The sequence below is a fragment of the Maylandia zebra genome, unplaced genomic scaffold (genome assembly GCF_041146795.1).
Source record: "Maylandia zebra isolate NMK-2024a unplaced genomic scaffold, Mzebra_GT3a scaffold11, whole genome shotgun sequence".
Taxonomy (NCBI): domain Eukaryota; kingdom Metazoa; phylum Chordata; class Actinopteri; order Cichliformes; family Cichlidae; genus Maylandia; species Maylandia zebra.
In genome coordinates this window covers 4,405,837-4,419,338 of record NW_027490041.1, presented here as the reverse complement: position 1 = coordinate 4,419,338, position 13,502 = coordinate 4,405,837, and the positions used below count along the sequence as shown (strand labels likewise).

Here is a 13,502-nt window from a genome sequence, read left to right as displayed (position 1 = left end):
CTCACACCACCTGCTACAGCTCTACTCTTCTATGACTACAGTCATCCACAGCACTGATGTGAGGTCACATGGTTCATATGTAAGGAGCACAGCTGACCTCAGGTCAGTTTAATGACTGTGAGCAGCAGCTGTGTTATTGTCACTGTGACAGGGAGACACTCTCAGACACAGCGCTCATGTCAGCTTGTTCTCATGCAGGAGGATCAGGAGCTCCATGTTTGTCTTTCTGTTTGAATCATGATGTGTTTGTGCCATCAGAGTCTGTCATGAGTACTCAGGGTTTCACAGCAGCTCTTCTGGATGCTGACGAGGACTCCAACCTCATGTTTCACCTCTCTGAGCTTCTGATGTCTGTGAACACTCGTGTTTCTTCTCTGGGCTCATCTGGACAAAAACACCTTTCTGTGTTTGGCTGCAGCCTCATTCTGACTGACAGGAAGTGTGTTATCCATGAGCTGCACTTCTGTGAGGAAGTTTCCTGCTGTGTTTCCTGTCTGTGGACAAACACGAGTGTTCCAGCTGAGGACTTGCTTCCTTCCACCTGTCCATACAGGACATCACGCTGTCTGCAGCTCTGTAAATGCAGCTCCAGGTCCTTCCACGTGCTGCTCTGTATTTGTGCAGTTTGTAGTGTGTCCTGGGAAACGTAGCACACATGGTGTTCTTCTGCTGTTTCCTCCTTTCACTGAGTGTGAAACACTGACGCTGTGCTGTTGTTCACAGAGGGGAGCTGATTCTAGCTGCAGCTGGACTCTGTCATCTAACTGAATGTGTTGGTGCTGATCACGGGGCTCTGAGGGGGGAGCAGCAGGAGGACTCTGGATGCTGACGTCAGTGTATCTGTGGAAGCTCCCACAGCGTGTCTGTCATTCAATATTGTGCTGTATATTGTATCTATGCAAAGATGAACAGACTGTGTGTTCACTGGTCTCTGTGCTGCAGCTCTGATGTCATCATCACTCCCTCCTCCACCCTCAGCAGTCCCAGCATGCTGCTGTGGTGCACCCCACCCTCACTCTACACCTGAGCCACAGACCACACCCTCCACCTCAATATACACCACAGTTTTCTCTGCTGTGGAAATGAGATCAGGAGGAAATCATCATTATTATTATTTAATAAACGCTCACATTAATGTGGGCTTATTTGTTTCATATTAGAAACATTAGTTGAGTGTTTTTAGTATAAAATGGTCAAAGTCCCTCTTTTTGCTCCTCCCCTCACCTGTGGATGGGCGGTGCTGTTACCGTGGTGACAGCTTGGATGTGTTTCAGTCCTGCCTGGTTATCACTGCAGGAATCTTTCACATTTATTACAGGTAATAACTCTGATTTTTCTGTGTATTATGAACCAAATGTATCCTGATACACACAGAGATGGATGAGCAGAGGTCACATGATGAAAGAACAAACATGGAGTCTTTGATTTATTTAGATATTTATTGATGAATGCAAACAAACCTGACACTGAACCATCGTCCAGCAGAACAAACCTGATCACATGACCTGCTGACCCAAACAGTGCAAAGCTCCATGGCAACAACAACAAACAGCCTCACATATGTTAACAGAGGCTGTTAGAAGCACAGAGTCTTTACAGTCTTTCTCCTGTTTGGACACAGATCTCTGCACATCTTCATCACAGTTACTCACAGACGTGCAGAGTGTGTGGATATCAAAGCTAAGTTTCCACCATGTTTGTAGTCTGTACTGGGACTCATGGAGCATCTCTCTATGAGCACTCAGTGCTTTAAACAGTGAGTCCCAGTTTAACCAGCAGCCTTCACACCACACATCACACAGACATGGAAACTTCAACCCTCAGACTGAAGACACCATCAGAAATAAACAGATTGTGATGAAGATGAAGAACTGGACCAGTTTGCTGTGGTTTCTTCTGTTCCTGTCAGAAATAAGAGTCTGGCAGCACTTTGCTCTCCTTCCACATGTTTAAGGAGGAAGTGAAGAAGAGCGAGTTAGTCGTCTTCCTCTGTGGGCCCAACATCAGGCAGCAGCCACGGATTTTTAAAAACCCAGCACACTGCTTCAGAAACACTGAGTCAGGTGACCAGAGTCATGTGATCAGTGAGGTCTTCACTCAGGACGTCACTGCTTCAGGACCTGATTCAGAGGTTTATGAGGACGTGGATCATTGGTGCTGATGTTTTGTGAGAGCTGGTGAACCATGGAGAACATAAATAACAACCAGGCCATCAGCAGTTCTACCCCCAGCTCTAACACCTACATAACACACTATACATATAGTTATTGTTAAGGTTCAAATATTGAGGAAGGAGAGTACAAACAACCAGGTCCAGAAGAGCTTGGTCAAACAATTGATTTTAATGAACACAGGCGTGGGGGGACCAGCGCCGTACGCAGACAGCGCAGATCTCCAACTAATCAAAGCATAAACAGATATTTTATACCATCGGGGTTTGAATTTAATGACGCCCCTTCAACGTCACACAGATACATACATACATACGTCAAATCAAAACCACAATGACTTTTAACACAGTTTGAAAAGAACATTATCTCTATCTTCATGGCAGATGTTTCCTGTCAACCTTTTGACTGCCGCTTCTCCAAAACCACAGACCATGCTCTGCAGTAAGATACCACTTCTGCACGCCCGCAGTTGCAAGCAAACATGATTAACCTCTCACCTATAACTGAATGTATCTACTATGTGTGTGTGTCACGACCTCACTTGGCACTCTGTGTCACCTCTCACCTACTAACGCTCGCAGTCAAACAGAGGCCACTCTCAAATGTGTTAGCAGTTTACTAAAACTATATATGTAGTATATTGAATAAATGTTTTAATCAAGAACCTCTACTAGAAGCTTAATAAAAGAATATAAAAGTATAAAAGATAATAATGAACAACCTGGTTATTCAAATAGCATCATCCAAACAGCTCCTCAGAATAAGCTGCACTTACACTCTGCTTTTAGTTTCACTTTTGCAAAAGCACGCTCTGCAAACCTGCAGTTTCCTGTCAACACTTTGCACAGATGGACTCAGAATCAACAGAATCAGCCCATACACACTTAAGATTATAACAAGCATTCAAAAGCATTTAAGATCATAGATTCAACTCAACAGTTTAAAGTGGTTATAACTGCACCTGTAGTAAAGGCTAATTGGGTACCAAAATGTTTAAACATCTGAATGCAATATCAATGCTGTAGATTATATTATTAATGCAATGGTAATGATGATGATTATTAACAGTAGCAACAAAATAATTTCCCTGATCTCCACATTATATAGGTTATAGTATGTTATATATAAACGTAGCTGAAGCAGTTTCATTTGTAGCTTCACGCTGCACTTCACATGTTTGTCCACCAGATGGCAGCACAGAGGCCTGTGTTGGAAAGCTTTGAGTAATGAAGCGTTTTCAATCCAAGCTTCAGAAAGCTTCATGTGGTCATCAAGGAAGCAACCAGGAAATATCTGCTGTGTGTAAAAACAGCAACACAAGAATCAAGGATGAAGACAAGAAACTCAAAGCTCACAAAACAGGTGGAGCTAATTTTGTGACGTGTTTCTGTAAAAACACCACAGAAGTGAATCATCAAAGTTTCCATGTGAGCTGATGATGCTGCTGCAGAGTTTCTGTGAACCTCCTGTGACCCCGCCTCCTCATACAGAGACATCTGATTGCTCTTCAAACTGCATCACGTGGACACATGTGATTGTGTGTTGTAGTATTGATCCCAATGCTGGTATCAGTCCTGGATCAATAACACTGGATGGATGCGTTCAGCATGGAGCCCTGAGCTGTGTTACAGACAAACATGGAAACTGACAGGTCTGTGTCATTCACAGTCTGTAACACTTCTAAACAACAGAGGCTGACCCAAGTGCCTCAGAGCCAGGCACGCTCACATCACAGCTCTCTAAATAAGCCAGTTTCAAAATAAGAGCTGAAAGCTGTGTTTGCTTGTGTTAGCTTATTATTGTGGAGACTAACATTCAGTGATCATGTGTTCAGACTCATAATGATTACTCTCAGAAATCCTGATCTTTGTATTTACTGTGTGTTGGATCAATAACTGAGATTCATGGTATCACACAGCTGTGCTGCTGCTGATGTCAGCACATCTGGAACAATACGAGGTATCTGCTACCAGACTGAGCAGGACGTGAGACCTGTGGACTGTTTAAAGCTGTCCCTCCACAGCTCACTCAGACCTGATCCACACCTCAGTGATATTCTCTGACTTCCTCAGTAGAGACAGAAACCATTCAGATCTGGGACCATCAGCTGACTGATGATGTCACACAGACTGTGTTTTTCAGGAACAGTGATTCTGATGTGAGCCTGCTAGCTGACAGCAGACCTGATGAAAGCACATGTTCACATCTGTGAGGACAGACTGGACTCTTTGACTGCACCTTGGTTCTCCTCAGAGGTCTGTACAGGAGCATGTCCACCCCCACTGAAGATCTCAGTCACTGTGAAACATAGAAAGCTGCTTGTGTGGCCTCTGCCTCACATGTAGATACAGCTACAGGTTTCTCTGTCAGTCAGACTGAAACAGTGTCCTGATGCTGCATCATTCAGCTCTGTGCCCCAGTCAGCATCACTGGGAGCTACCAGTGTTTCTGCCCTTTTCCTGTAACACTACACTCAGCACAGGCTCAGCTGGTATCCAGTGTTGGACTTTGGCTTCAGCTGCTGTGATAGATCCTCTAACATAGATCAGCTCTGCTACATGTTGTTAGATAAGTGCAGCTGCTGTCATGTCCTGATGTTTCTCTGGCTCAGCAGCTTCTCCATCAGAGGTTCACATGGAGCTGATCCAGTATCTCCAGTAACTGTGTTCTGTGCCTCACTGGTTCATCCTTCTGTCTGTGTGACGTCAGTCAGATGTTGAAGTTCAACTCTGTAATCTTCACTGTGTCACAGAGTTCAGTGAGTCCCGTTATTCACAGTATCAATCAGATCATCAGAGAACAGCTGATCAGCAATCAGTGGTGCCAACAGCGCCTCCTGTGGTGAGAGGATGCAATAATGCAATGTAGCATTTTTCCACTCAACACTTGCAGTCATGGAAACTGTCTGTTGGATCTGTGTGACGTTGCTTTCTTGGTTAGAGTTCCTCACAAATGTCCAGATGATTCTTCTAATGAGGCGTCGACCATGTTTGCAGCTCTTTGGAAGAAAACGTCGCCCTTTGCCATCCTTACTTTTCTTTGACTTCTTCAAATGCAGCTGAACTCCAGCTGGTATTTTCTTGGACTTTGCAGCTGTTTCTGGTCATCAGTTCATTCCTGCAAACCTCTGAAGCTGAACAACAATGATGCTGCATTGCTGGCTGATCCCAAAAGGTTGATTCTGTTCATCTGGACGTTTTCAGAAACGTTTGCTCACTGATCAGGTGACTTCTTCAGTCTCAGCTGACTGCAGCTTTACAAGCTTACAAACAGCACATTTGCACAATGACTGAAAGCAGCAGCACCTGATATATATGATACTAATATAATACATATACATATATAATCCATACTAATGATGAAGGAACTGAGCTCACAGTCCATTGTTCATTCAGTGAACTACTCAGTTTATTTTGGGCCTCAGAAATGCTCACTCTGTTTGTACATCACTGTCAGCAATAGACTCATTCTGCTGTGTGGACAGGAACACATGTGACATCACTTCCTGTTTGTTTGTGACTGAAGAGGAAGAAGTTTACAAGGAATCATTTAGAAGAGTTTCAAACATCAACTGATTGAATCCATGAATCTGAAAACGTGTTTGTGAGTGAAAGAGACAGACATGTACAGACTGAACTATCTGTTCAACAGTCAGAGTGTTTCTGTAACAGGAGACACTCTTTACACTCCACTCAGCACAGGGACACTGAGGCACCAGGAGACCAGACCATAAACCCAGGATAAAGAGTTTGAGTGAATGTGGTGTTGAAGGTGTGGAGGTGGATCAGAGTGTCAGAGGAGACTCTGTAGAAGGACAGAGTGCCAGCAGGACAGTCCACATACACTGCTGCTCTGTTAGAGACAGAGGAGGAGGAGGAGGAGGAGATGAATGTGTCTCTGTAATTGTGCCTGACAGACTGAGGACCATCATCAGAGCAGATCAGACTCCAGGACTGATCATTGTATCCAAACACACAGTCATCACTGCCTCCTTTCCTTCTGATGCTTCTGTAACTCACTGATATATAAACGCTTCCTCTCCACTCGACCTCCCAGTAACAGCGACCAGTCAGACCATTTCTACACAGCAGGTGATAAACATCAAATCTGTCTGGATGATCAGGATATGACTGAACCTCCTCCACACAATGTGCCTCAATGTTATTGATATTATTATTATCATTAATATATAATAATAAAACCTTTATAATAAAACCACTAAAAACCTTTATTCTAGCGCAACTTGTAAACGAACTTGACTTTCAAAATAAAAGCACAAAGCACCAAAACGTTGACTACAAAAAACAAACAGTAATGTACAGCTTAAACAATTTACAATCATGACATAGATCTTGACAAGATAAAGAAATAATCCAAATTATATACAATGTCATCATGCCAACAGTTACAACAGCGATGGAGGATCTGTGTAAGCGCTGAGGATCGTCCTGATGGACAGAACAGAAGGAGAGTGAGACAAGTGAAGATATACTAAACAACACTGTGACATGAACTGAGCCACACACAGTTTGATTCACAGGTGATTGACACATTATTTGACCACAAGTGTCTGTGAAGGTTCTCAGTCATCCAGGTCATCGTAGTCAAAGGAGCCTCTTTGCTGACTTTAAAGTCAGCAAAGAGGCAAAGAAAAGAAGACCAGACACCAGCGAGGGAGGATAAGAAAGACAGACGCAACAACATTGTCATCCCCTATGTAGCCGGTGTATCAGAAAAACTCAGGAGAGTTTTCTCCAAGCATGACATCCCGGAGTATTTCAGACCCAGCAACACGCTCAGACACAAACTGGTTCACCCGAAAGACAAAACGCCAAAACACAGACTTAACAATGTGGTGTATTCTGTACAGTGCAGCGAGGAATGCCCAGACCTCTACATTGGAGAGACCAAACAGCCACTTCACAAGCGCATGGCACAATACAGAAGAGCCACCTCCACAGGACAAGACTCAGCAGTCCATCTGCATCTTAAGGATAAAGGACACTCTTTCGAGGATGCCAATGTTCACATTTTGGACAGAGAGGACAGATGGTTTGAAAGAGGAGTGAAAGAAGCCATCTATGTCCACTGTGAGCGACCATCTTTGAACAGAGGCGGGGTTTACGACACCAACTCTCTGCCATCTATAATCCAGTTTTGAGATCCCTTCCCAGACGCCTTAACGCCCACTCACATCCTGGGCCATCTGATCTCAGGAATTCACATGATAAGGTGGGGCCAGGTTTCACAATGAACTCACCCGAAACTCTGGCTGATTGGGGCCCACACCCAGTTTCATTCTTTGGCTCAGGCGATTAGAGGATCATCAGGGGTCCTTTTGTCCATCTGTGGGGGGTCACTCCCATTAGGTTTATATCTGGGACTCTCCACCATTTGACCTTAGAACTGAAGAAGCTTCTCGGATGAGAGGTGAAATGTCTTCAAGTAACTTAAAGAAGTCCAGACGCTTTTCTTTGCAAGCTCCTTTGACATTTGACCACAAGCAATCTTTTCTGGTTTGACGCCGTCTTTGTAGCCAGAAACCAGCTCTCTCCTCGGCTTCCTCCACTACACGCTTCCCCCACGCCAGTCTCCTCCGTCACTATAAAGGGGAGAGTCATGAGCTCCATCACCCTCACCTGTGCCGTCCAACGTCCCGCCACCAGCCTCCACTGCAGCAGGCCAGAGACCACACCCCTGCCACAATAAGTAAAAGTATATCCTTGCTGTACCCTTAATGCTAAATGTGCTAAATTAACCGCTGCCTTTGCCCCTTTGGGATTATTCTTATGTCACTGGGATGTTGACCTTTGACCTTCACATTAGAGAGATGGGCAGACATAATTAGTGTATAAATTTTAAAGTAACAGGTAATAAAGAGAGTGTAGCAAATGTAGTCAGGTTTATTACTCTGTATCACACATGAGTGCCCGAGGGAGGCGGGGCTGACTGGGGAGACACAGGAAACAGAGAGACAGGGCTGACTCGACATGAAACGATGAAACGTGGGACACGGGAACAGAAACTAAACACAGGCTGAAATGAACACTGAGGGAGGGAGAACTAAGATTACTGAGAGCCTGATAAATAAGAAGAACAAAAACCAAGAAAAACAAGAGTCAAAGAAAACCAAAAACACAAAGCATTGGGCCAGGACCCACTGCTGTGACATTTATATGTGATAAAAACATTAAAAACTGCTCAGATGTTGAAATCTTTCTACGTATACTTTAGGTTCAGCTCTCCAGCCTGGCATTTGGTTAAGCATGATTCAAACATTTGATTTTGTTTAACTGGTTTTAATTATAGTTACTTTTTGTGAACATTTGTTGCAGCATTTAAAAATACATCATTTATTTTCAAACTTTTATTTGATTTAGAGCATCATATTTGACCAACGTAAATGTTTTAATTTCATATAAAATAACTGAAACAGTGAACTAAATATCTGAAATCTTTCCTTCCTTAAAAGTTATAATCCTACTTAAGTTATAGTGCAAACGCTTAAGCAACAAATATACTTGATGCTAATTAATTAATATTTCCCTTTGATGTTGCAACTATGCGGTCACTTCTGTCTTTAAACAAAATAATATTTTCCAGTTACAGAAATCATAAAGTCCAAACTAAAGTGCTACTGTTGCTATATGCATTTTATATAAATCATGGATGATGGTCCTGACATGAAGGAAGAGAAAGTTACAGGTTGCATCCTTTGACTTTGTCTCCGTGCCTTTGGGCCATTTTCAGAAGGACAGATGTTTCTGTTCAATTCTTAAATCAATTTTTTCAAACACAAACACTATTTTAAAGCTTCTAGAGAGTAAAATATTAATGATAATTATAATAACAATAATAAAAACAAAAGCTCTCAGATCCATCAAACCAAGCAGCAGAAAGAACAATAACTGAAGAGAAAACTTTAACCTTGTAGACTTCATTATGTTCCAGCTGCTCTACAGACGCTGTGACCTCGAACTTAAGCAGGTCGTAACGTATGTGCAGCTCAATAACTTCATAATCAGACCCTGTGGTATTTAGGCAGCAGAACAACTAAGAATAACAACTACAAATAATGTTTTTAGGTTTCTGTTGTACTGCAAGGTTCTGTACACGAGAACCAAACCAAGAGCAACTATTACGTCTCATTTACACCTGAGCACGAAGAGCCATCAACATTTAGCAAATTGAATCATCTTTGTTTAGATGCAAGAAGAATCATATAGAAATGAAAAAGTAGAAATAGAAATCCAGAGCAAAGATATCCTCTAATTCAGCGTAGCACATGTGCAGCTGCTGCGATTCACGTAAGCATTCGGCTCGTCGCTGTTGCAGATTTTTCTCTCGCCGTTCTGGCTCACAGCACTGCAAACACAAAAATAAATATCCCCAAAGGTGTGAAAGGGAGCTAATTAGTAAGAGTATTGTTACTCTCCGCAGGAGTAGTCCAGCAGTAGAAATCAGTCCAATAACAAGGTGTGTAACATCTAGCAGGGTGACAGAAAAACCCAGGGTAACTTCTAAGGACCTCAACGTCTCTCACATTGTGTTTTTTAAACATGCTTCCATTTGTCACTTCAGTCTTTACTCTGAAATACAGGAAGAGAAATCATGGCTGAAACAATTTCTCATGAAACCAGGGGTGTGGTCCAACAGTCAGTTTGGTGAGGAAGGTTCCTAACTGAGAGAAGTGACCCAGAAGTATCTGTGTAGCAGCCACAATGAATCCAGATCATGAGCTTTATTAACTGATCAAAGTCTCTTCTTTCATCTTCTGTATCATTCAGTTTGCATTGGTAATGCCCATTATTGTAATGCTTTTTTAAGACGAGCAAAACTTTATTTCACTTTGGGTTAGCTGGGATAAGTGATGGATGGAGGGAATTTTACTTCAGCCACAGAAATCCTAAACAGGAAGGAGGAGCAGAGTTACAGTGGATCACTATCCAGCAGGGAAACAAGGTTTATTTCAATTTCTTGGCCATGAGTGAGATTTACTGAGTGGGCAAATTAGGGAGACGACACCATCAGATCCCGAGCCCTCCATGTGTTAATCAAGAGACGGCTGCTGTGCTACATCCATAAATAATGAATAAATTAGGAGCTAAAGCTGAAAGGACAGTTTATTTGTACCATCTTCACGTGAACACATTCAAGAACATCACAGATGAAGAAACATTAAAAACTTCCACACTACATAAAGCAAGAAAAATAGTTTTTCTTTCAGGTGGTTTCAGAAAAACAGAAACATCAAACATCTCCAAGACTCTCTTTGAAAGAACTAAAAACCTTTGTTCTCATGGTCCAATCATGAGTGAACTCCCCGATGAAGCCTTGTGTGCTAAAACATGTCAGAGTTTTAAAGGTTAAACATGAGTTTCCAAAACGTTTTGCTGGAGAACAATGAACTATTTGACTGAGTTTCAATCATTTACAGACGAGCAAAACCAGGACAGAGAAAAAAGGACAAAACTGACTCAGTAAAACAACAGAAAAGAAGATCCCATGTAGATCTGTATTATGTAGAAGTTCAGCCCAGCAACCAGTTCAGTTCAACACAAGTTTAAATGATTCTATCTGAACTCTGTGGAGCCTGATCTCAAGCTTTTTGAGTCTGACACAGAAACCAGAGGATCTTTCTGTGTCTTCAGATTCACTGTGATCCAGTGATGGGAGTGATTTCAGCCCTGAGTGATCGCGCTGATGTTTGCACAGAGCAGACAATGAGGTGAATGTTTGGGCACATTGGTAACAGTGAAACAGTTTATTAGTAACGTGGGATCGTTTGTGTGCAGAGTATGAACTGAGATTCCTGAAGCTCTTGTCACACTGGTCACAGCTGTAGTTTCCTTCCATGTGTGCACGTTCATGCCTGTTACAAGTACTTGAATGTGAGAAGCTTCTGTCACAGTGTCTGCACTTGTGTGGTTTCTCTCCTGTGTGGACTCGTTTGTGTGTTTTAAGCTGATCTGCAGTGGTGAAGGATGACCCACACTGATCACAGAGGTGCTTTTTAACCCCACTGTGAATCAGTTCATGTTGTTTTAAATCACTTGATGTGGTGAAGCTTCTCCCACATTCTTTGCAGTATTTCAGTTTGTCTCCAGTGTGTCTACGTTGATGTACTTTTAGGGTCTTTTGCTGACTGAAAGTTTTTCCACAGAGGTCACAATGAAAGTCTTTCCCACCACCACAGTGATGACAGGGTTGAGAACTGGATCCATCTGTGTCGCTCTGCTTCTAAACAAAGACACAAAGACAGTGTAAGTCAGTCCTTCAACATTTGTATCCTGAACGTCGCCTGAAATAAAGAGCATCTCTGCAGACGTCCAACTACATTTGACTGTTTCAGTTAACACACTCAGTTTACTGGGCTGCAATAACTACAATACTACCACCATAATACTACAGTAATACTAAAATCATAACTGAAAGGAAAATCTGAATAATCACTCAGAGCTGCTTTTCCATGCAGTAGAATTGCTAACATGCTAACACAGTTTAATGAGCAGAGTTGTTCCAAACAGTCAGGCTAAAATGACAAGATAACAATATAAATACATACCTCACAGTAGCTGCACTTGTAGAGTCTCTTTCTGGTGTGGATCTGTTGGTGTTCTCTCAGGTGATGTGGAGATTTAAAAGTCTTCTCACACAGGTCACATTGATAAGGTCTCTCCTCAGTGTGGGTAAACATGTGTCGTTGTAACTGTGCGTCTGTTGTAAACTCTTTGCCACACTGTTCACAGCAGTACACATCATGTCTGGTGTGAATGCGTAGGTGTGTATTTCGGTACCCTCTCTGGCTGAAAGTTTTTCCACAGATGTCACAGCTGTATGCCTTAATTCCAGAGTGGGTAACTAGATGCTTCTGTAAGTGGCTACTGTGAGTAAAAGCTCTGCCACACTGATCACAGCTGTACGCTTTAACTCCACTGTGGATGAGTTGGTGTGTTTTTAGGGAACCCTTCAAGGAAAAAGACTTTCCACACAAGTCACAGCTCAACGGTCTCTCTCCAGTGTGGATGACCTGATGCCGTTTTAGTGAAGCTTTCAGAGTAAAACCCTTCCCACACAAGTCACAGCTGTATGGCTTAATTCCAGAGTGGGTAACTAGATGCCTCTGTAAGTGGCTACTTTGAGTAAAAGCTCTGCCACACTGATCACAGCTGTACGCTTTAACTCCACTGTGGATGAGTTGGTGTTGTTTTAGGTAACCCTTCAAGGAAAAAGACTTTCCACACAAGTCACAGCTGAACGGTCTCTCTCCAGTGTGGATGACCTGATGCTGTTTTAGTGAAGCCCTCACAGTAAAACCCTTCCCACACAAGTCACAGCTGAACGGTCTCTCTCCAGTGTGGATGACCTGATGCCGTTTTAGTGAAGCCCTCACAGTAAAACCCTTCCCACACTCGTCACAGGTGTGTTTTTTCTCTCCCTTTCTTCTGTGAGGTTTGTCGGCCTCCTGAGAGCGCTGACTTCTGGCTCTATGTTGGTCATGCAGTGACAGAGATACAAACAGAGGCAGTGAGTGAAATGCAGTCGTGGAACAAACTCAACCTTCAAACTCCATTAACAATAGTTTTAAACCTGAAGGTGGAGCGTGGCACCAAACACCTTAAAGGTCTCTTATCCCCACCTGCTGGTAGTTCTAACACATTACATCCAACCTGCTGTTAAAGATAATTCATGACTGTTCAAACACTAAACTCATGCACACACACACACACACACACACACACACATTATTTTATAATTTAGATTATTTTGTTGGTTCCTATTACATATTTCTATAATTTGTATAGATTTATACATAATTATTCAGTGATAATAAATCCTATGTTTGTTTATTCTAAAGGAACCCCGTTAGCTTCCACAACAGATGTTGCTCGTCTTCCGTCAAATACTCACATAAAATATTACACAATGAAGTGGATTCAAGATATCCACATAATTTCACTCTTACATCCACAGTGAGGTTTCACAATTGTTCAAATATAAGCAATCAATAATAATAATAATATTTCTCTGTCAGCCTTCTCGGTTACGAATCGTCTTCTGCTCCTCTGTCATGCGGCGTCCCACAGGGCTCAATTTTAGGGCCACTGCTCTTTTCACTGTATCTATTGCCTCTGGGTTCTATCCTTAGAAGGCATGGGATCTCATTTCATTGTTATGCCGATGACTGCCAACTTTATTTGACACTAAAACACATGGATGGCATCTCCATAAAACCTCTCTTGACTTGTCTAGATGACATTAAAGCTTGGTTGGCTCTAAACTTTTTAAATTTTAATGAAAAGAAAACAGAGCTGTTGGTGTTTGGACCCA

At 42.5% G+C, this 13,502-nt stretch overlaps 1 long non-coding RNA gene across 1 annotated transcript; it reads right to left on the bottom strand.

Moving 5' to 3' along the window:
• Positions 1 to 11,210: 11,210 nt before the first annotated feature.
• On the bottom strand, positions 11,211 to 12,888 carry LOC143415947 (uncharacterized). The gene is made up of 2 exons (XR_013096376.1): positions 11,737 to 12,888; positions 11,211 to 11,411 (listed from the first exon to the last, which is right to left on the bottom strand). It is a non-coding gene; the product is annotated as an uncharacterized LOC143415947 (long non-coding RNA).
• Positions 12,889 to 13,502: the final 614 nt, after the last annotated feature.